The sequence below is a fragment of the Typopeltis vanoorti genome, chromosome 11 (assembly GCF_054136105.1).
Source record: "Typopeltis vanoorti isolate ZY-2024b chromosome 11, IOZ_Tvanoo_1.0, whole genome shotgun sequence".
Classification (NCBI taxonomy): Eukaryota; Metazoa; Arthropoda; class Arachnida; order Uropygi; family Thelyphonidae; genus Typopeltis; species Typopeltis vanoorti.
This window is the reverse complement of record NC_143559.1, coordinates 30,235,998-30,258,567: the sequence shown is the minus strand read 5'-3', so window position 1 is coordinate 30,258,567 and position 22,570 is coordinate 30,235,998. Positions and strand designations below refer to the sequence as shown.

At 36.9% G+C, this 22,570-nt stretch overlaps 1 protein-coding gene across 3 annotated transcripts in view; it reads left to right on the top strand.

The window, feature by feature from the left end:
* The window catches only part of LOC150101407 (1-phosphatidylinositol 4,5-bisphosphate phosphodiesterase classes I and II-like), a 965,056-nt gene that overhangs the window by 635,477 nt on the left and 307,009 nt on the right, over positions 1 to 22,570 (top strand). The window lies entirely within an intron of this gene.

Here is a 22,570-nt window from a genome sequence, read left to right as displayed (position 1 = left end):
AGGTCTTTATCATTTTTGGATACACTAGTTGAGGGTATCTGAACAAAAGACACTTAACTTCTCATCACCACCCAGTGCAAAAAATAGGCATCATCCAAGCCTATAGAATTTCCCTCAACATAGATAAAAGAAACAAACAGCTACAGTATCCTCCTTCCAAAAAATGGCAACAGAAAAAAAAAAATTCTATTTCAAACCTCCAAAACAATTAAAGAACAAACTAACAAGCCAAACTATAAAGGAGCAGTAATTCCCCCCCATATGTATATGGGTAACCCTCGTATAATGCGGTACTTATACAATGCGGTCTACAAATTGTAGTAACCCTTTATCTTTTCATATATTTTTCACCATGCGAATTAAAAATCAAATTTTATTTTCGTTAAATTTGTGTCTGCCCATATTGTCATGTAGTTATGTAATGAATTTATATTAGGGGATATACCCTTTATCATGCATCTACATTTTTTTTTTTTTTGTGTGTGTGTAGCATCAATTGTTTACCATATAAAGCGTTTATTGTTAAAAATTATCTTTGTATCCTGCCAGGAAAGAGTATTAAAAATCATAAGTGTGTTGATCTCAAGCTGAGCACTTTATTTTCTGGTGGGTTAGTTACATACAATATGCAATGCTTTTTTTTTATGTAAAAAAAGTATTTTTATAGTAATGGACACTTAGAGGGCTTTTGCGATATGGTTGAAAACAAAATCAGTGAATTAATTGATTAAGAAATAGATTTAAATGAGGAGGAACTGGTACAATTAATAGATGATGTCGAACCAAATGGCGAGGAAAATTCTGCCGAAGATTCTGATTATGATGAATCCGTTAAAGAATTCAGTTTAAAGAAATTAGCAGAAGGATTGGACTTGGCAAGAAAGTTAGGAAATTATTTTACGGATAATGATCCCTTAATGGAGTGCTCCGGAAAATTCATGAGACAACTGGATATTTGGCAGCATAGTGGTAAGAAGGTCTTATTACTGACTTCTTGATAACTAAACCAGCCGAAGTATGCAATGAGAATTAATTGTATAATTACAAATTTGTAATTTGTAATTTTTATAATTTTATAGTATGTATTTGTTTCATAGTTTATATGTTTTCTTAACTTACATCAATTACCTAAATTAAATAAAAAAATATTTTTGTTGGATATGTCACTGTTGTTTATATAATTAAAAAAAAAACAATTTCGGAACCTAACCCTACTTTTTCTATGTGATCTAAGTCTCGCATAACGTGGCATTTCTATGGAACCTAACAAGCGTGTTATACGAGGGTTACCAGTATATACAATCAGTCGCAGATAAAATAGCAAGATTACTTTGCCAACAAAACTTAAAGGTCACCTTCTTCTCAAGCAACAAAAAAACCCTCAGTCACCTTAAATCCCCTGAACCTCTACATTCACCACTTAAAAAAAACCAATATCTACAAGATCAGTTGCAATTGTGGTCTACATTACATAGGACAGACAGGTGGATCTAGAGATACACCGATAGGAACGCTTCAAGGATGCATGAAAGGAAGCACAACTCAGGGCTAGCAGTGTATACAACAGAAACAAAACATCAAGTAGAATGGCAACAAACTAAAATGCTCCACATAGAATTCCATATTAACTGAAGAGCATTCAAAGAATCAGCTGAAATGATGAAGCATCTTCTATGGTGTAACTAAAAACTAGAGACGATTTTACATCAAGTCTGGTCTTCATTAATCCATCATGACCAGTAGCATACAGTAACTCATGAACCACCAACCAGCATAATAGCAAATGCTCACTTTCCATTTATTTAAACAAGTTCAAATATTTCACTAGAGATATTAACTGTGTTTTTGTTAACTGTAAGCATTTCATGAAACTAGTCGGGAAAAAAAAGTTTCTATTTGGTATCTTTGTTTGTGGTTAAATACCTGAAATATTTCTACACTGTCCTATCTCCACAGAAGCTTACACAATGATACCAATAAAGTATATTTTGCTGTTTTTCTCATAAATTTCATTTGCTCATTCAAGTTGCTTTATTGTCCAAATTTCCTTTCCATAAAATAGAGAATTATAAACAGTGGCTACCATAAGAAGATAGTAGTTGTAAGGTTTCCAGCAAGATTAATTTATATTGATTGTGTGATGATAGTTTTTTTGCTATGTGACAGATGTGATTGGTAGATGCTGTTTGGTTGATTTTTTAAATTGTGCATTGTTTTAAATGCCCTTTTAAATGAGTGCTTTTTGGAGAATGGTATGGTGCCATGATGTAATAAGCATGTGCATGGGGATCTTAAGGGTTATGTGAAGTAGTTGAATAAGAGAAGTTGAGCAAGTGTAGGCATGCAGAAAATGTAACATGCTGGTGAACTATGAAGCGTCTTTGTAGAACATGTAATAGTGAGTGTAACCAACCATAAGAAAGCATGCGAGACTAATTGCAAAAAAAAGTGAGTGCACCTGATGGTAGGAAAGCATATATGAGTAATGGCAAACTAGTGACAGTAAACGATAATGACAAAGTGATTGAAGATATGAAAGCAGAGTTGCAGAATAAAGTAAAGAGAATTGTAGACATGCATGGAAGAGTGAAGAAGAATGGAATGAAAGATGAATGACTGTATGAAAGAGGTAATGAATGATTTATGAGTGGTGCAGTACAGAAATTTGATTACTAGAGGAGTGATGAATGAGGGGAAACACATTTTGTTTGTTTGGAGGTTGAATGAACAGAGTGATTGAGGTATTGATATGAAAGTAAGCAAACAAAAGAGCTAGTAAGAGTAGGAGATAATAAGAACAAGTGATTTGGTTGGAAACAAGGACACTGTGAGAATGGATATTAGGAGGTTAATGAGTAGAGTGAAGGATAATGCTGTGATAGGAAAGGTAATCAGTGTGTTGCCTGGGTATTGGATACAAATGGATGAATACAAGTTAAGATACAAAGATGATGAATAGTATGTTAGCAGAGATGTGTGAGGAGAAAGAAATGCAGTTTGAGAAAATGTAGGACAAGTTTGAGGGATGAATCAAACTGTATAACAGTGAGTGACTGCATTTAAATGGGTTTGGTGTTAGTTATCTGGAGAAGCCGTTGCTGGAAGGTAGAGTAATGACTTCACAGAATAGATCTGAGAAAGCAAGAAGTTATGTGGAATAGTGAAGAATAAGGTAGGAGAGATTAAATGAGTGCTTATGAATGGAAAGGTGAGTAGCAAGAATACAGGATAGAGAGGGAAATGCAGGGAATGAAAGTGTGCAGGATGACACAGTAGGAGAAGGATGGATGCTAGATACAAAAGTGAATGTAAGAGCAGACATGAAAGGGATTGGTTAGCATGTGATGTGTTGTGGGGGAGCATTTGTGTCTAGAGAAAGAGTTATGGAATGGGTAATAAGAAAGACAGGAATAGATAGGAGAATGTGTGTTGGAGTCACTTTTGAAAAGTGGTATTGGGGTGTGTTATTATAGACCAAAAAAGGAACTATTATGTCTGTATGAATGCCACCAGAATTATCAAAATAAAAGGAGCAAAACTATTGCATTGTTTGAATTTGTTCACTCAAAATGTCAGAATAAGTGATGTGGTTGGATAAAGACAACATCCTGACAGGAATAGAAATGGAGGGATATGATATTTTTCAAGAAAATAGAAAAAACAAAAAAGGAGTTGAGAAAAGGAGCTGAATCCATTCTAGAATCCAGAATGAGAGAACAAATGTGAAAGACAAACAATGAAAAGAGAGACTCAGGGTGGATAGGAGAACACAGCATGAGAAAAGCTGATGCTCCAGGAGGATGTAAATGTGTGTGTAGACAAAAAGGGAAGAGAATGACTGGGATGTAGGGAATACAGTTGGATTTGAAGAAGGTTCTGGAACAAGTAAAAAGGAAAAAAAAAAGACTCAAGGAAATTAGGAAGTCACATCTAATAAGTGGTATTAGTGAAACTTACTATAGATCCATGAATGAGCTGTCATGTTTGTATATGAATACCAGATATCAGAAACAAGGGAAATGAAATGGTTGCATTGATTGAGTTTGTTCACCCAAAAATTGTTGGCATAAGTGAGACATGGTTGGATGAGGATGACATCCTGACAGGAATAGAGATGGAAGGGTATGATAAAGAGTATATCCATACAAGGTAGAGATGAAGGCAGAAATAGTGGTAATGGTTTTGAGATAGTATAGTGTGAGATTGAATAGAATGAAGTATAATTGACCATTGAGGAAGAACATGGGTTTGAACTATGCAGTTCCACTTATATACAGGGTTTTTTGGAATAAATATATTGCAAAATTTTTTTGCAATTTGCAACAATTTAAAAAAACTTGCAGATGAATAATGTAGCCTAGAAAAATTGAAAATATTAAAATATGAAAATATTAAAAGTTAGGTATGTCATGAATGCATAAAATATATGTAGACACTAGTCTATTTTATCATTTACTACTATAAAGTATACACAAATCTATTATAAAAAGTTAAGATTTATCAAAACTTATGCACACAAACACTTGCAGACCATACATGGTGCCATTCACAGTTCAGAGAAACGTTAACAAACGTAAATCATAACTGTATAAAATTAACTGTTATTAATTAGTTAAATTAATTAGCAAAAATAAAAATTTTATAATGAATGATTCATTAGTGTATAGGCTAGGCTGCCATGAAGCAGTTGTATTGATTGCACTTGACTGTTTATATTATCAGTAAGACTTCTGGTCAACAGTAGACTATTAATTAAATTTTTGGGGAGTTAAAAGTTATATGTGGATTTTTGAACAACGCTGAGGGGGGTCAGTGCCCCTAACCCCCACATTGTTCAAGAGTCAACTGTACTTTGTTAGATGTTGCTACAGAATTGGTAATGTTGAGGATAGTGACCAGGAAATCTATAAGCAAATGGGAAAATGGTGATCATTATGGGTGATTATAATTACGGCAATATAAATTAGGATGATGAGATAGCAACTGGAAGTAAAGAAAATGAGTTTCTTGAGTTTTTAAGGGGCAACTACCTCAAGCAGTATGTAATAGAGGGGAAAAGGAGGATTGAAGGTCATGGATTTGATCATCTCATCAAACGATTATAAATGAGGTTTCAAATCTTCCTCCACATAACGTGTTTACTCGGGTGATTACCAGCCATGTGAGAACTTCTGTGCCAAAAGGGTATATGTGGAACTAAAAGGCAGGTGATTATGAGAAGTTCAGAAGACAGCTTGGAGGTGTAGCATGGAGAGAGCAGTAGGATGAAAAGTAGATCAATGCTGTTTGGGTGATATTCAAGAACTATTTAGTAGAAGCAATGTCTAAATGTATTCCAAAGGTCAGAAGATTAAATAAGTTAGGTGTGAAATGGATGAATGAAGAGATTAAGCATGCACAACAGAGAAAAAAGGCATTATGGGGGCAACACAAGAGGAGTGATAACAATCAAAAAAACAGGCAAGGAGGGTGACTTGGTAATTATTATTATTATTATTATTCAGGCCTGCATGGAGTCAAAAGACTCAATGCAGGAGGTCCTTCCTAGGAAACACAGGTGTCTATCATACCACTCCTTAAATTCATAGACTGTTCTCGCTCTCACCACTCTATCAGGCAATGCATTCCATGGTTCAACAACCCTCCATGCAAAGAAACCACTCCGCACCCTCTTGCTCACAATTTCCTTCCGTAACTTCCAGGGATGGCCCCTTGTCATCAGTCCTTCAAGCTGTTCAACTAAGTGAAAGAACTCCCCACTGTCAACCTTGTAACCATCTCTCAACAGTTTAAAAGTCTCAATCATATAACATCTCCTTCTTCTATCCACCAAACTCTGCAGTCCACATTCCCTCAGCCAGTCCTCACTAACATTGTACAGTCCTAAAATCATCTTTGTTATCTGCCTTTGTACCCTTTCCACAGTTAATTTATCCCCTTCAAATCCTGGGAACCAAATCTGTGAACAATAGGCTTAGTGTGATCTGATCAGGGTCTTATACAACGGAATGATAACTCTTTTATGTCTGCAGGGCAGCCTCCTTCTCATTATTGCAGCAATGCTTTGTGTTACCTTCACCACCTTTACAATATGTCCCCTAAATTTCAGATTTCTATCAATGATCAACCCCAGATCTCTTGTCTCTCCTACTTCCTGCAGTACAGCTCCTCCAATAGAGTATGCAATGTCCCATTGATGTGTCCCAAACCTCAAGACCTTACATTTTGCTGCATTAAACTGACACCACCCCCAGTCATTTGCCCATCTCACTAGCTTATTCAAATCCTCTTGCAGGGCTACCACATCTACACTATTACTAATAATCCTTCCCAGATTCACATTATCCGTAAACAACTGAATATTCCCCTGCAATCCACTGACAATGTCATTGATATAAAGGTTAAACAATATAGGTCCCAGTACTGTGCCCTGTGGGACCTCACTTGTAATCTGCTGCCTCCTTGAAACTGCCCACCATACACAACTCTGATACCTATCGGACACCTAATCCTGAATCCAGTTGACCCACCTGACATCCAAACCCATGTGCTGCAACTTAAATATCAGTTTTTTGTGTGGCACCCTGTCAAATACCTTTGCTAAGTCCGAGAAAATGGCAGTACAGTATATGCTTTTCCCTCATCTACTGCTCTTGTAACTTTATTATAAAAAGGCTTGCATATTACTAAAACAGGAGCAACCCTTAACAAATCCATGTTGATTCTCACAGATAACATTACCCTCATTTGCCCAATGCTGTATATGGTCCCTCACTAATTTCTCCAAGATCTTAACAACTATTGATGACACACAAACTGGCTTATAATTAGACACTTCCAGTCTGCTACCACCCTTATGCAATAACACTATCTTACCTTCCTTCCATTCCTTGGGCACCTTTCCTGTATCCAGACTTTCATTGAAAAGCCATTTCAAAAGAGCTGTCATTTCTTTAGCACATTCTCTCAAAACTCGTAGTGAAATACCATCCTGTCCCACAGCTTTACTGACACCAAGAGTACTCATTATTTGGAACACACTCTCCTTCTGCACCTCTAAAGTTCGAACCTGCCCTACCCCTCTAGTATTAAAATTTACTCCTCCAGGATGAAATATTCCAATAAAGTGTTCATTGAACAATTCCACTATGTTCTCTGCATCGTCACTCTATTCCCATTTTTATCCCAGAATGTCATTCTTCCACAATCATTTCTCCTCCTCCTACTGGCCACATAGCCAAAAAATTCCCTAGGATTTTCTTTGGATCTTAGGGCCAATCTCTTCTTATATTCCTGTCATATGAAGAAGAATAATATATTCTTCATGCGTCTGCTCTTCATCTGTCTCCTTATATCTCTTCCATAGCTTCTTCTTCACATGCAGTTCCTGTTTAATATTGTTTGTCATCCACTTTACTCGAAATTGTGTCCTCTTCTTCACTTGTGTAATACAGTTTATTATTGCTGCTAACAAATATTCCTTCACAATTTTCCAAGCACTAATGATATCCCTGCCTTCCAATCCCTCCCTCGATGAAACTTCCCCAAGTTGATGTGAAAGACTATTATAATCACCTGCCTTATAATTCCACATAAGTTCCCATCTCTTTGATACTCCTGCTTGTGTATTCATCTTCCAAGTGAAAACCTCATGGTCACTCTCTCCATCTGGTATGAGAGATATCATCTCAGTTATTATCAACTCTTCTGATGCTATGACAAAATACAAAACTCTGGACTCACTTAGTCCCTCTATTACATGTTTCCGAAGACATTTGTCCCTCAAGAATTCTAGAAATTCCATTCCCTTATTGCTGCATGCATCTTTCTTTCCCCAATTTATACTGCTGTAGTTAGTAGTTAAAATATCCCATAACAATCATTCTTCTTGCACTTGCCAAGCTCAACTGTCTACACAGTTATTTATATCCTGTCTTGACCACCTCTACCTCACACCGTATTTTCAAAATCATTATTGTCACTACCTTCCAAAGTTGTCCACTCTTAGAGGACATAAGTTGTCACTTATCATAAGCAGTACTCCACCACCATGCTTTCCCTTCCTATCCTGCTGAAAAATGCTGTACCCTGCTACTTCTATTCCTGTTATTATATCCTCTTCTGTCAACCATGTCTCTGTGATCCCAATAATCTTTGGCCAGGCTGATGCTATCAGCACCACCAATTCCTCTCCTTTATTCTGGATACTCCTGGCATTAGTGTAAAGCATAAAAATGCCACTGTTTCTATATCCAACATTATCCCCTCTAGACTCGACTAGGCTCAGCGTTACCTCATGTTGTCCCCCTTCTCCCAAGTACCCATTCCCACAAGCGGCTAACCTGGGCATTCTAGTAGGACGACAAAAAAGTGCAGTTAGATAATGAAGTCAAAAAATATCCTGGGGAATTATTTCGATATGTAACCAGGGAGAAAAAAAATGATTGTGGTAGGATGACAGTGATTGCTGAAAATTGTATAAGGACAACTGCTGCAGAGATACAGTTGAGATATTTAATGAGCAGTTCATAAAAGTCTTTCATCCTTGCGAATGTGATGACATCGTGGAGAGTTTGAGAGAAGTGGATGATGGGGGAGGAGAGACTGACTGTGAGTGAGCAAGTATATGGGGAATTAAGCAAACCTGATATTAATAAGGCTATGGGACTTGATGATATATTACTGTATATTTTGAAGGAATGTGCCAGGTAGTTGACACCTGCCTTGACATTTGTTTAATGAGTCTTACATTGGGTTAAATTCCAAAGGAGTTGAAGGAAGGCAAGATTGTACCACTTCATAAGGGAGGTGACAGGAGTCAAGCATCAAATTATAGGTCAATCTGTGTGTCAGGTGTTGTGGTTAAAGCGTTGGAAAGACTGTTGAAAATCAGGATCCAGAATTGGGTTGACAACAATGATATTATCTTTGATGGACAGCTTGGAATTATTAAAAGGCAGTTATGCTTTAGTCATTTACTTATTACTATAATGGAGATGGACACACACAGTAGTATACTTAGACTTTGCAAAGCTTTTGATAGATTACATGACAAGTTGATAGTCAAACTAGAGCAGATGGGATTGGATGTTACACCAGTACATTGGGTTGCATATTGGCTGTCTGATGGGTATCGACAAGTTGTGTATGGAGGGAGCTTTCTCAGAAGAGGAAATTCACAAGTAGTGTGCCTCAGGGGTCTGTTTTAGGGCCATTGCTGTTTGACCCATATGTCAATGATATTGGGAAGGATTTGAATGGGGATTGCAGATGATGCAAAGTTGAGAAGAACTATGAGGAGTAGAGCAGATCTTGTTGTCTTACAATAAGACTGGAATAGACTGATTGAACTTTAATCTCCACTCTCATGCCCATTCAATGTTGTGAAATATAAGGTTTTGAAATTTGGGAAACAAAGAGGGGATGTAGAATTTATTCTTGGTGGGGAATATATTGCTGGTGGTGGAGAAAATAAGAGATCTTGGGGTGATGATGGATAACGATCTGAAATTTAGAAGACATATTGCCAAAATTGTGAGGAATTTTGGTATATAATGATACAATGGCCATCAGCCTCTTTTATGGGGAGGTACAGCACCATCTCAATTCCCCCCTCCCCATGGCTGGGAGGAACCATTTCTTAAGTATTCCTAGCTGTAATCCGTGTGTGTTCACACGACTGGTTTGCCTGTTCTGGGGGAGGAAAAACCCAAGCTTCCAGGTGAAACCACCCACCTCTGTATGAGACCAGCTAGTTCACCTTTCGATGAAAGAAACCAGATAAAGGTTCTGATGTCACGGATGGGAATCGAACCCAGGTCTTTCCAACAAAAGGGCTTCATCTATACCAACTGAACTATGAAAGCTCTTGTATAAGGCTATGATTAGATCACATATGGACTGACTGCTGTGCACAGATTTGGTCACCTGGTTTACAAAAGTATGAAGATATGTTGCAGAGGATTCAGAGGTGATTGACCAAAATAGTTTCTGATCTCTGGAATATTGAGTATGAAGAAAGGTTGAGATGATGCAGTTCGCAGATTCTAGTGAATAGGAGGGAGAGGGGTGATACGATAGTGATGTACAAGTTTGTAAGGGATTGTTATAGGATTAATGTTGAAGAGGTTTTTCATAAAATGGTGGGAGATTGGGGGAGAACAAGAGGTCATCCCTGGAAGTTATATAAGGAAGATGTGAACAAGGGAATGAGAAGCAGGTTTTTTACATATGGAGTTGTGAATAATTGGAATGCACTGCCTAAGAGCATGTCTGTAGACAATTTGAATGTGATTAAGGCATGGTATGATGAGCTGTGTATATGACAAAAGGAACCTCCTAGATGAGCCTGTGACTCCATGGAGTATTGGGATGATGATGATAATAATAATATAGGCAGCATAATATAAATAGTAATAATCTATTGCATGAGAGTACAATTCATAAGCAAGGAAATTGACTCATTTAATAAGGATTATAAAAATGTAGTATGAGCAACAGTTAGCTAATGAGGGGGGGGGGGGGTGGAAACAGTTCTTTTGATATGTATCAGTAGAAGAAAAAAGAATGGTACCATTCATTGGTAGCATTCATACATAATGAATGGTAGCATTCATTATGTAGGTGAATGGTACCATTCTTGGTAGCATTCATCTACATAATGTTATGAATGTAACATTATGTAGAACTTGAGTACAGTAGAGCGAGTACTATTTATTAGTAAACAGGAAGTTGATAGGGAATAGGGCAAGCTTGATGTTAATTAAAGCTGTAGGGTTTGATGATATATTATCATGAGATTTTGACATCTGCCTTAATGTTCTTGTTTAGTACAAATTTTGCATTGGGTGAAGTTCCAAAGAGGACAAAACTCAAGCTTCATATTATAGGCTAGTCTATTCATCTGGAGTTGTGATTAAAGTGTTAGAGAGGTTAGTGAGAACCAAGAGTATTTGCTTTGATAATAGTAGCATTTTCTTCAGTGGACAGCACTGGTTTTGCTAAAGGAAGATCATGTTTTAGTAATCTGCTCATTGGAGGCCTGAAGTGGATTGAAAATGTTCCATGTTTTGTCTCTTTCTGGACTATGTGGAAAAATAAATTATTCTGCCATTGATGCCATGGGTTCACTCCCCTAATTTTTCCTTGGAAACCTCATGTCTATGGTCTTTAGTTTTTAATCAAGTGCTTTATTTCTAACCCAACTCTCAGATCCATAACTTAAAACTGGTTCAAAACACTGTATACTGCTAATTTGGTGTTTTGGCTAATTTCTCTCTTATTCCATATAAATTTATTCAGCTGGCTACCCACATACCAGCTTTGCTTATTCTATTTTCTATTTCCAGATTTTACTGCTATCTTCACTAAAAACTGTACCTAAATAGCTGAAATATTTTGTTTGTTCTATAAGCTCTCCATTCAGAATGCAGTTGATGTGTTCAGTGTTTCTGTCTATTTTCATAGTTTTATTCCTGATTTTCATGCCAAATTTGTTATAGCTGTCATTCAATTTAGTCAGAGAATCCTGGAGACCTGCACTAGATGTGTTTAGGAGTACAACATCTGCATAAAGCAAAGAGCTAAGTTTGACATCTCCATTTCTAATATCAGGCCTAATGCCACTATCGTTCATAATGTAATCCATACAGATGATGAATAAGAGGAAGGATAATGTGCATCCTTGTCTTACACCTGATTTTACAACATACCATTTTCTTGTATTTCCTTCAATTCTAACTGCCAACTGAAAATTTAAATATGGACTATGTATTACTATGTATAGTGTTCCATTTACCTTATATAACTGTAGTGTTTTGTAGTTCTTTAAAACTTTCTTACATACTGCTCTTTTCAATGTGATATCCAGTTTTATCCTGCTTAATACTAAGTAACAGTCACTTCTAATTTCGAATCCTCTGTACATTCTTGTATCCCGAATGAGCATGAAGATATCACTATCAATAATGGTGTAGTCAATGAGGCTTTTCTTATTTCTTGTGTCTTCTCTCAATGTGAACTTGCATACATCTTTATGTTGAAACGTGTTAGTAATGACACATCTGTGTCCTGAGTTGAAGTGCAGTAAACACTTCCATTATTATTAGTTTTGCCCTATTCTCTAAATTTTCCCAAATTGTTCCTATATGCCTTATGGTATTCATTTCCTACTCTGTTGTATATATCTCCAACAATGACCACTTTTTCCATTTTCTTTATGTCAGTTGCGTGTTCTAATAACTCAAAAATTTTTCTTCAAAAATTTTTCCATAGGCACAAATACGTTTCATTGTCCATTTCCCCATTTTGAAATTTGCCCAAATAACTCTACTTGAAACTGCCTTCCAATCAAGAAGTTTATTATTATTCAGGCCTCCATGGAGTCAAAAGACTCATCGTGGGAGGTCCTTCCTAAGACCATAAAGTCTGTCAAGACTCATCGAGGGGAGGTCCCCCCCTCTAAGAAACACAAAGTCTATCATACCATTCCTTAAACTCATTGACTTTTATATATTGTTTTTATATTTATATTGACCTTTATATTTTATATTATACATTGATCATTATCTTTATATTTGGTGTTGAGCATTATCACTACACCTTTCTTTCCTTGATTATTGTCTGAAAATAACATCCTATACTTATTATTTAGTAAGATCTCAACTGTTTTTTTTCTTCTTTGTCTCAGTAATGCCAATTATGTCCATGTGGTACTTTTCCAATTCTTCTGCAAGTTTGTGATAAAATCTGTTACTAAGGTAAAACTCTCTGACAGTATGTTATCATTCCTTATTTATAATGGCTCCTAGTATGCTTTTCTGTCATTTACAGAATAGTATACACATGATAGCCCTCCCCCCCCCCCCCCCATTCAATTTGATTATGAGCCAACAACTTATATTATTTCCAGACTTAAGAAAGGTCATTAAACCTGCAGCACATCAGTGCTCTTTATGAGCAAGAGGTTAAATGGAAATGTGGGAATAGAGGGAGACTGTTCCAAAAAAATAGAGGTAGATTGAATTGAAACCACAGGAAGAAGATGAGAAGTTGATTTGTTAGGTTTGAAACTGGATAGGAATTAGAGATGTTGACCAGCTACTGCTTATATCTTAGTCTTAAAAGAAAGTGAAAGAATGATAATGACCAGTTCAGTAGAAAACTGGCCAAGAAAAATAACTATAAAAGAGACAAAGCAGAAAGAGAATGCTAGAGAGAGAGAGTGGAGGGGGGGGGGTTCATTAGTTATCTGGATTGCCCTCTTTTTTATAGTATCATGTTTTTAGGGAGTATTTTGGTTATTATATATAATTTGAGATTTATATAGTATTAACATTCTTGTAGACAGGCTTCGGGGTTGGACGTTATTCATCTTTTTTTTTTTATGGTATTACAAAACAGAAAAACAATAACTCACAAAAAATATATATATTAACTAGTTTATATTTTGCTGAATTTCAAACCAGCATCTTCAGAGCACAACTACTTGTTCTACCCATCACAATGAGTATGTGAAACAATTCAAATTTTAATGAACAAAGACCTAAAGTCCTAATGGATATCATTTTCAAGTCATCAATGACGATGAAGCACTCGCCTAACGTCAACAAGTATAACTGCATTAATCTGTCAAAAATTTGGGAGATGGTCATCTTAACATCAAGTTTAATGGAACAAAGTAAAACTTCTATACAAGATTAGATAGTGCCAAATTAGAACTTTTTAGGTCTTTTGTCTGTTACATTTAGAATTGTTTCAATTACTCATGCTGCATGTAGACTATAACAAGTAGTTGTGCTCTAAAGATGCTGGTTTGAAATCCATCAAAATATAAGCTAGTTAATAAATAAATATCTTTGTAAGATTTATTATTGTTTTTTTTTTTTTGTGTTGTAATATGGTAAAACAAAAGCTATGAATAGTATTGACAGTTGTACAGGCAAAAGTATCTTGAGTGGAAAAGATCATGCAAATGAAGAGATAATAATAAATTTAGTTTAATCCTTTATCCCAGTGAGAGCAAACAAAGTTTGCACCTGAAAATATCTTCAGGACTGAATATAGTTTTGTACTATCTTACCTGGGTAAGTAGTACAACACCAGGCAACTCGTATCAAAGGCGGAGCAAGCTACCAACACTCCTATCCCAGTATCTCCCATAATGCAAAACACATCTCCTTGTGGATATGTATACCGTTATGCATTAAGGGATTGTCCACTACCCAGACTAGTTTCGACCTTTATTGAGGTCTCTTCAGAACTGGAGAGTGAAGAGACCTGACCTCAATAAAGGGCGAAACTACTACTTACCCAGGTAAGATAGTACAACACTATATTCAGTCCTGAAGATATTTTCAGGTGCAAACTTTGTTTGCTCTCACTGGGATAAAGGATTAAACTAAATTTATTATAGTCTAACCTAGTGAAAAAATAAACTTTCAACCAATGAAGAGATGTTGGAAAGGGTCCAAATGCAATTGACTAAGGTAGTTTCTGACCTCTGGAATGCCGAGTATGAGGAAAGATTGAGAAGATGTAATTTGCAGAGTCTGGTGGATGGGAGGAAGAGGGGAGATATGATAGAGACCTACAAGTTGGTAAGGGATTGTTATAGGATCAATGCTGGAGAAGTTCTACAGAAAATAGTGAGATCGGGGGGGGGGGGGGGGGAGAACCAGAGGTCATCCCTGGAAACTGTATAAAGAGGGTGTGAGTAGGAGAGGGAGAGGCAGGTTTTTTTTCGTGCAGAGCTGTGAATGATTGGAATGCCTTGCCTGAGAGTGTGGTGTCTGCAAGGAGTTTCAATGTGTTCAAGGCACGGTATGATGAGCTGTGTGTGTGATAAAAGGACCTCCCAGATGAGTCTTTGACTCCGTGAGGTCTTGGGGTGGTAATAATAAATATTATTTATTTAAATTAAGGGGATATTAAATCCCACATTATTTTAAAACCGAATAAGAAACTCGAAGATTGGAATCAGAGAGTTTCATGCCGAATATAGTATAATAAACTATAAACGTATCGGCAATTACTAGCGTGAGCTAATGCAAGTAGTCCTAGTACGTAGTACAAACTCGGGCAACTCGCAGCAAAGGTGGTAAAGTTGTGATCGCTATTCTTGGTATTTTCCATAATGTAAAAACACATTTCACAAAACACATTAATAATAATAATAATAAATATTATTATTATTACGGGCAACTCCAAAGAGTCCTTAGACTCATCGAGGGAGGCCCTAAACATCATTAGAGGCTATGACTCCAATTAAAGCTGCCAGAGGTGAAAATCAGCACAAGAAGAGAAGTCTGATCTTGTTTGAAGGTTTGAGTATTATTGAAGGTAAGTGTGTACAGGGGACAAGAGTGGATGATAGTACTAAACCATGACAGTGTTGTTGCGCTGGTAGAAAAATCTGAGGAGAGCCACCTATCAGAACATGTAGTGAAAGCCATTTGTAAAGTGTATAGAAGACAGACCATAAGATGGTCATTTGGTGAGTAAGCCTGAATGATATATTCACATAAACACAAGAAAGATATTTATTTAACCAAATATTTCAGTCTGGAAATAGCAGACCATCTTCAGTGGTATTACAAGAACAGTTTAAAAAATAATAATAAAAAAAAAAAAATACAAGCTAGAATACTAACAATAGATCGTTAAAAATAGAACACGCTGCGTGATGTTATATCACTAAGTATGAAACTGAATATTTTGAAGTAGAGACATGATTTAAAAAAAAAAAAAAAATTAATGAGTAATCTTGATTACTTTTTTTTTCCCTAAACAAAACGGGATATTTTGAAGTAGAGACATATTGAAAAAAAAAAAAAATTTTCAATCATTAATTTTTTTTTTTTTTCAATCATGTCTCTACTTCAAAATATTCCGTTTCATACTTAATGATATAACGTCAGGCAGCGTGTTCTATTTTTAATGATCTATTGTTAGTATTCTAGCTTGTATTTTTTTTTTTTTTTTTAAACTGTTCTTGTAATACCACTGAAGATGGCCTGCTATTTCCAGACCGAAATATTTGGTTAAATAAATATCTTTCTTTTGTTTACATGAATATATCATTCAATCTTATGTCACAAGTATCCTTAAAACAGCAAAAGGTGAGTAAGCCTGTTTATCAGACTTGATCACATACTCTGGAAATAACAAGTGATTACATCAGTTTCTCCAACTGAATTGCAATCTTTCTTGCATGAAATAGGATTGAATTTTAAAAGTATTGACATTGAGAAGGTTATCATTACCCTACTGTAGAATGGCCATGAGATCAGAGTTTCAGAATCATTGGTTATGGATAACCTTTAAACTTGGAAGAATTGTGCACTATAGATAGCTTTTAATTTTTCAGAAATGACAATGTATACTAGAATATTAATTATATAAAATTTTAATTAATACCTTTCTATATTTCACTATGTTACATTACTGTCATCAGTGATCACAGAAAACAGTGATATGTGCATGTAGGCACTAACATTGAGTAAATGAGACTGAATAAAGGCAACAGAAATCAGGCCTAGAGTCCTAAATTCTGTTACCAATTCTGTTATGACAAAGAACCCAATTTATCCCACTAGGGGACACCATTTAGGATAATTTGGGTTATCTTGGCCATTAGGCTGACAATCTTAAAATGTATGCTTCCAAATTTGGGACAGTCTCATGCATTCTCATAGAAACACTATACAAAAGGGCAAAATTAATCCGTTTCGGATATGGTCAAGTTCTGTAGTAAGGGCACCGTTATCCAAACTGATTAATTTTGCCCTTATATAGGTTTTTTTTATAATCCCATATTGGGAAGAGTAGGAGGGATGTGACTGCTGGTGAATGTATCTACGTGTATATGGGTTTTCTGTAAATGGAGAATATTATTATTATTATTATTATTATTATTACGGGTATCTCCATGGAGTCAGTAGACTCATCGTGGGAGACCCAAACTAGCAAAACAATATCTGTCATATCTCTTCTTGAATTCATTTACAGATGAAGAGCTCACAACAAAGTCAGGCAATGAATTCCACTCATTCACCACCCTCCAGGCAAAAAACCTTGTTCTGACACCTTTGTTAACCACACTCTTCTTTAATTTCCAGAGATGACCTCTTGTTCTTCCATCACTATCACACAGCTGAAACATTTCCCCTGCATCAATCCTATAAAAACCTTTTAGTAATTTGAATGTTTCTATCATATCCCCTCTTCTTCGCCTATCAGCCAATCTCTGCAATCCACAAGCTCTCAATCTATCAATGTAGGGAGCATTTTTTATATCACTCACCAACTTGGTCACTCTTCTCTGAACCCTCTCCACAGCCTCCTCATCTCCAAGGAATCCAGGTGACCAGACCTGAGCACAGTAATCCAAATGTGGAAGTATCAATGCTTTATAAAGGGGAATAATAACCTCTTTATCTCTGGATGTCAGTGTGTTCCTCAACAACCAAGTAATCCTATGTGCAATCTTGGACACCTTAGCAATGTGTCCTCTGAACTTCATCTCCTTATCTACCAATACCCCTAAGTCCCTAGCCTCATCAATCTCTTGGAGTACCTTTCCATCTATGTAGTACACAGCTGGTAATCTTTTAATCCCAAAATGCAAGACTTTACACTTTTCCACATTGAACTGACATCCATTTTCTTTTGCCCATTTTACCAGCTTATTTAAATCCTCCTGCAAACTTTCAACATCAGCTTGATTTTTTATTGCACTACACAACTTTGCATCATCAGCAAACAACTGAATATCTCCCTTTAAGCCGTTTCCTATATCATTTATATACAAATTAAACAACATTGGCCCAAGCACAGAGCCCTGAGGCACACCACTGGTCACCTGCCTCATTCTGGACTCGGCTCCTCCATACACCACCTTATGGTATCTCTCCCTGAGCCATTCTCCTATCCATATCACCAATTTAATATCCATTCCCATCTGCTCCAATTTGCGTAACAGTGTTCTATGGGGTATCCTGTCAAAAGCCTTAGCAAAATCCAGAAGTACCACTGTGTAGCCAGTTCCTTTGTCCAACTCTGATGTTATTCTATTATGGATAGTTAATAGATTGCTAAGGCAGGATCTACCTTTAACAAAACCATGTTGGCCTCTATAGAGTATCATATCCTGATCCACCCATTCTTGAATTTTGTCTTTAACCAACTTTTCCAATACTTTTACCACTACTCCTGAGATGGTGATTGGTCTGTAATTCAATACTGCAGTTTTAGAGCCACCCTTATGCAAAGGAACCACTTTGCCTAACTTCCACTCCCTAGGGACCATACCAGAGTTCAAACTTAAATTAAATATCCAGGTAAGAGGGGTTGACAATTCATTTGCACATTCACGCAACACCCGAGCTGATATTCCATCTAAGCCTACCGCAGTGTTTGCATTTAAGTTTCGCAATATATTTAATACCTCTGATTCTTTAGCTTCAATTCTCACATTAGGTATTGCTATAGGTATAGAGATATCCTCACTTGGGTGATAGACTTTTGAGAAGTGATCACTCAGTAACTCGACTATTACATCTGATTTTGTCACCTCAATACCATCAGCACCCACTAAGGTTATCCTTCCGAAGTCATTCTTCCTCTTACTTGCCACATAGCGGAAGAACTCTTTGGGATTACCCTTGATCTCTTTGGCTAAGGTCTTCTCATAATCTGATTTAGCTTTTCTTACTATGCTGGTAACCTTCCTAGCTTGAGCCTTGTACTGCTCATGGGTGTCCTGATCGCCCTTCTCCTTGTAAATTCTCCATAACATTTTCTTTTTTTGTAGTTCAAGCTTGATACTACTGCTCATCCATCTAATGCCTGCCTTGTTTGACCTCCTGACCATGGGGACACAATCTGATATTGCTTTCCTCAGATACCCACTGATTTTATCCCAAGCTCTGCTAACATCTTTCCCTTGCAATATGTTCTGCCATGGGATGGCTGCAAGCTCACTCCGAAGCTTGTTATAATTGCCTAACCTGTAGTTTCGTACATACCCCTTCTTAATAGAAAAATCCACAGATTTTGCAACCTCCCAAGTCAATACCACATGATCGCTTTCACCAACTGGAGGTAACGAGGTCACCTTACTTATGCATATAACCTCTGAACCAATAACCAGGTCCAACACTCTCACACCACGTGTCCCTTCAGTTACGTGCTGTTTCAAGTAATTATCTCGTAGCAGATGTATGAACTCCATTTCCTTTTTGCTACGTGATATTTCCTCCTTCCAATTGATATCACCATAATTAAAATCCCCCATAATAATCACTAAGCCTTCACTCATTGCACTAAGTTGCTGATGCATGAATTCAATATCTCCCCCTGTACTCCCTGGCCTATAGCAGCATCCAACTGTATATTTGGTTGCGTTGGTCACTATTTCGCACCAGACTGCCTCAAATGAACTCTCATTCACATGTCTATCATCATGATATACTACTTTCTTTGGCTGCAACACATCAGCTATCATCAACAGTACTCCTCCTCCTGTTCTATCTTCTCTATCCTCCCTGAAAATACTGTACCCATCACATTCAATTCCAGTGACCACATCTTCTGCTGACAGCCAAGTTTCACTAATGCCTACAACTTTTGGTGAGATTTCACTGACTAATGCCAAAAATTCTTCTCTCTTATTTCTAATGCTTCTAGCATTGGTATACAAAAATTGCAGATTCCCTCTAGATCTTGTACCGGCTTTAGAACTGATATATAAGTCACTAACTACCGTAGTCCTATGCCGATTTTTTTCCCCTCTCTTCTGCAATTTATTCTGCCTATAAGGATCAATAAATACACAATCAGTGCTAAAGTTTCTCTCTCTTACACTCAACGTTTTCAATATTAGTTTCCCTGCCCAATAACTTCAACCTGTTCAGAAAACAATAACTTCTTCAATCTCTTATGTCCTTCCATGTTAAGATGCAGTCCATCTCTAACATACAACTGCCTTTTTCCTTCAAACACACTCCAAACATCAACAAACTCCAGACCTCTTTTTCTGCACATTCTTGCAATCATATCATTCATTATAATTGCTCGTCTACTTAACTCGTAATTGTCAAAACGAGGCAGCACACACACTATTCTCCCATTGACACTTTTCCTCTTCACAATATCTAATAATGTTCTTAAATCTTTTCCTACCCGATTTATACTACCTCTCAGGTCATTCGTACCCACCATAACTATCATCTTGTCTGTTTCATGCCCTCTCTTTATTGCTAAAGCCACTCTTTCTATTGTACCATCAGCCAAGCACTCCTCATGCATACCACTCTCCATACCCTTAATCATAGAATCACCATATATTTTACCACTATTAACTTCATACAAGTTCACACTCATGGACTCATTCTCTACACTATTCAGCATGACTCTCCCAGCTTCATTACTCAACTCTCTATTACTTACCCCCCCCACTCTCACTACATCTCATTTCTTCTTGGCCACTTGTGGTTTTATTATGTTGACTCCCAATCACTCCCATACTATTTATTACTGAATCATTCACCAAAGACTCACCCATATGTAATCCTGTTCTAGTTACTTCAGCTAAAGTAATCTCTATAGTCCTAATTTCTCTGTTTAACACATTAAACTCAGCTTTAACTTCCAGTATCTCCTTACCAATCACTTCCACTTCCTCATGAAGAAGATGAAGGTCATTTTTCATTTTTCATTTTCATAAACTCCCGCCGAAGTTCTTCCGCTACGGTCCCGATGTCAGCTTCCATTCCTAAACGCTCCAGCCTATCCCAACACTTCTCACATACGTCGACATTTTCTTTCTTTTCATTTTGCCAGACCGACCACAGATCCTTCACATTTTTCGGTGCATACATGTAGCAGTTTCCGCAACGCATCCATTGCGAAAAATCTAACGCTGAGCCAGCCTTTCGTGTAATAGTAGAAGTCCTGCGCGCCGCTGACGTACGTTTCTTGTTGGACGCCATCTTTACACGTTATCAGGCTGACATGTAATCAGAGTATCTAGGAATGGGAGACTGTTATTGTTTTCCTTTTCCAAGGTAAACTGGATCCTGGAGTGTTGATTTTTAGATGTGTTAAGAAATTGTGGAGTGTATCCAGGCCATGCAGCCAAATAGAGAACACATTATCTGCACAGCCAGACATTGTGGAGCAGAATTTAAAACTTCTTCTTCAAAAGTCTCTATAATGAAGTTGGCCAGGAGTGAAGAGAGTGGAGAACCCATGTCAGTCCCTTCAATCTGTTTGTAGAATTTTCCTTGCCAAACGAAACAGCCCGAGTTCATAATGAACTGAAATAGGGCTGAGATATGCAAGAAATATGGCTTGGATGAGGTCTAAGGTATCTTTGAGTGGGATATTAGTGAATAAGAATGAGACATCAAAATTGATCATTATGTTAGTGTGTTGGAGTGAGGTTTTTTGATACCAGCTTTAAAGTGAGCTGAGTTTTTTTATGTGTGAAAGTGTGTTGCTAGTACATTGTGTGAGCACTTTGGCTAATTTGTATGTGAGTGAATCAGTACCATCTGCAATGGGATGTAATAGCACATTTTGTTTATGGATTTCTTGCAGCCCATATATCCGGGAGGGGGGAGAGAGGTGTAGAGTTATAAGGTTTTAGTCTGTAACTTCCACAGGTCAAGAGGTAACCTTTTTTAAGAAGCCTATGGAGTGTTCTGATTTGTGTGCTGGTGGGATCATAGTTTATAGGGAGGTAGGTAGAACAATCCAGAAATACTCTAGTTCCTTTTACTTCTAAATTGTTCTACCTACCTACTTCCCTATACAGCCAATATCAAGACATCTGAACACAAGGACTACATCTGGTTCCACCACAGGATATACTGGAAGAAGCCACTCTATTACACCACAGCAAATACAATGAAAGATTATTCATCGAATCTGTCTCAGCTCTGAAAACCTTCCCAAATGTCAACAAATTTTGGTGCATGAGACCGCCCCAAATTTGGGAAGCATACATTTTAAGATTGTCAGCCTAACAGCCAATACAACTCAGTTTAGCCCACTAGGGGAGGGGCACTGTTTAGGACTATAGGCCCAACTTCTGTTGCTTTTATTCAGCCTCATTTGCTCAGTGTTAGTGTCTGCATGCACATATCATTGTTTTCTGTGATCCTGATGATGGCAATGTAACATTACCAAAATATAGGAAGGTATTAATTAAATTTTTTATATAATTAATATTTTAGTATATGTTGTCATTTCCTAAAAAATTAAAAGCTATGTATAACCAATGTATAAGATTATCTACAAGAATTGTGCACTACAAAGTTTATCAGATGAAGAAGAAGAATGGAATGTACCCCCCCCCCCAACACACACACTGAAGAATGGCAAGAGGATCACAGCTTTAAGACACTGGTTAGAAGTCTTGAAGTTTTGAATAATTGTGCATGACAAAATTTATGAAATGAAGAGGAAATGAATATGCTTCATCAGTAAAGCTGTAGATGGGATTTGAAGTTCTGTGAGAGGTCATTTTATGCACATCAGGAAAAGAAAGAGAATGGGTAAAAATAGA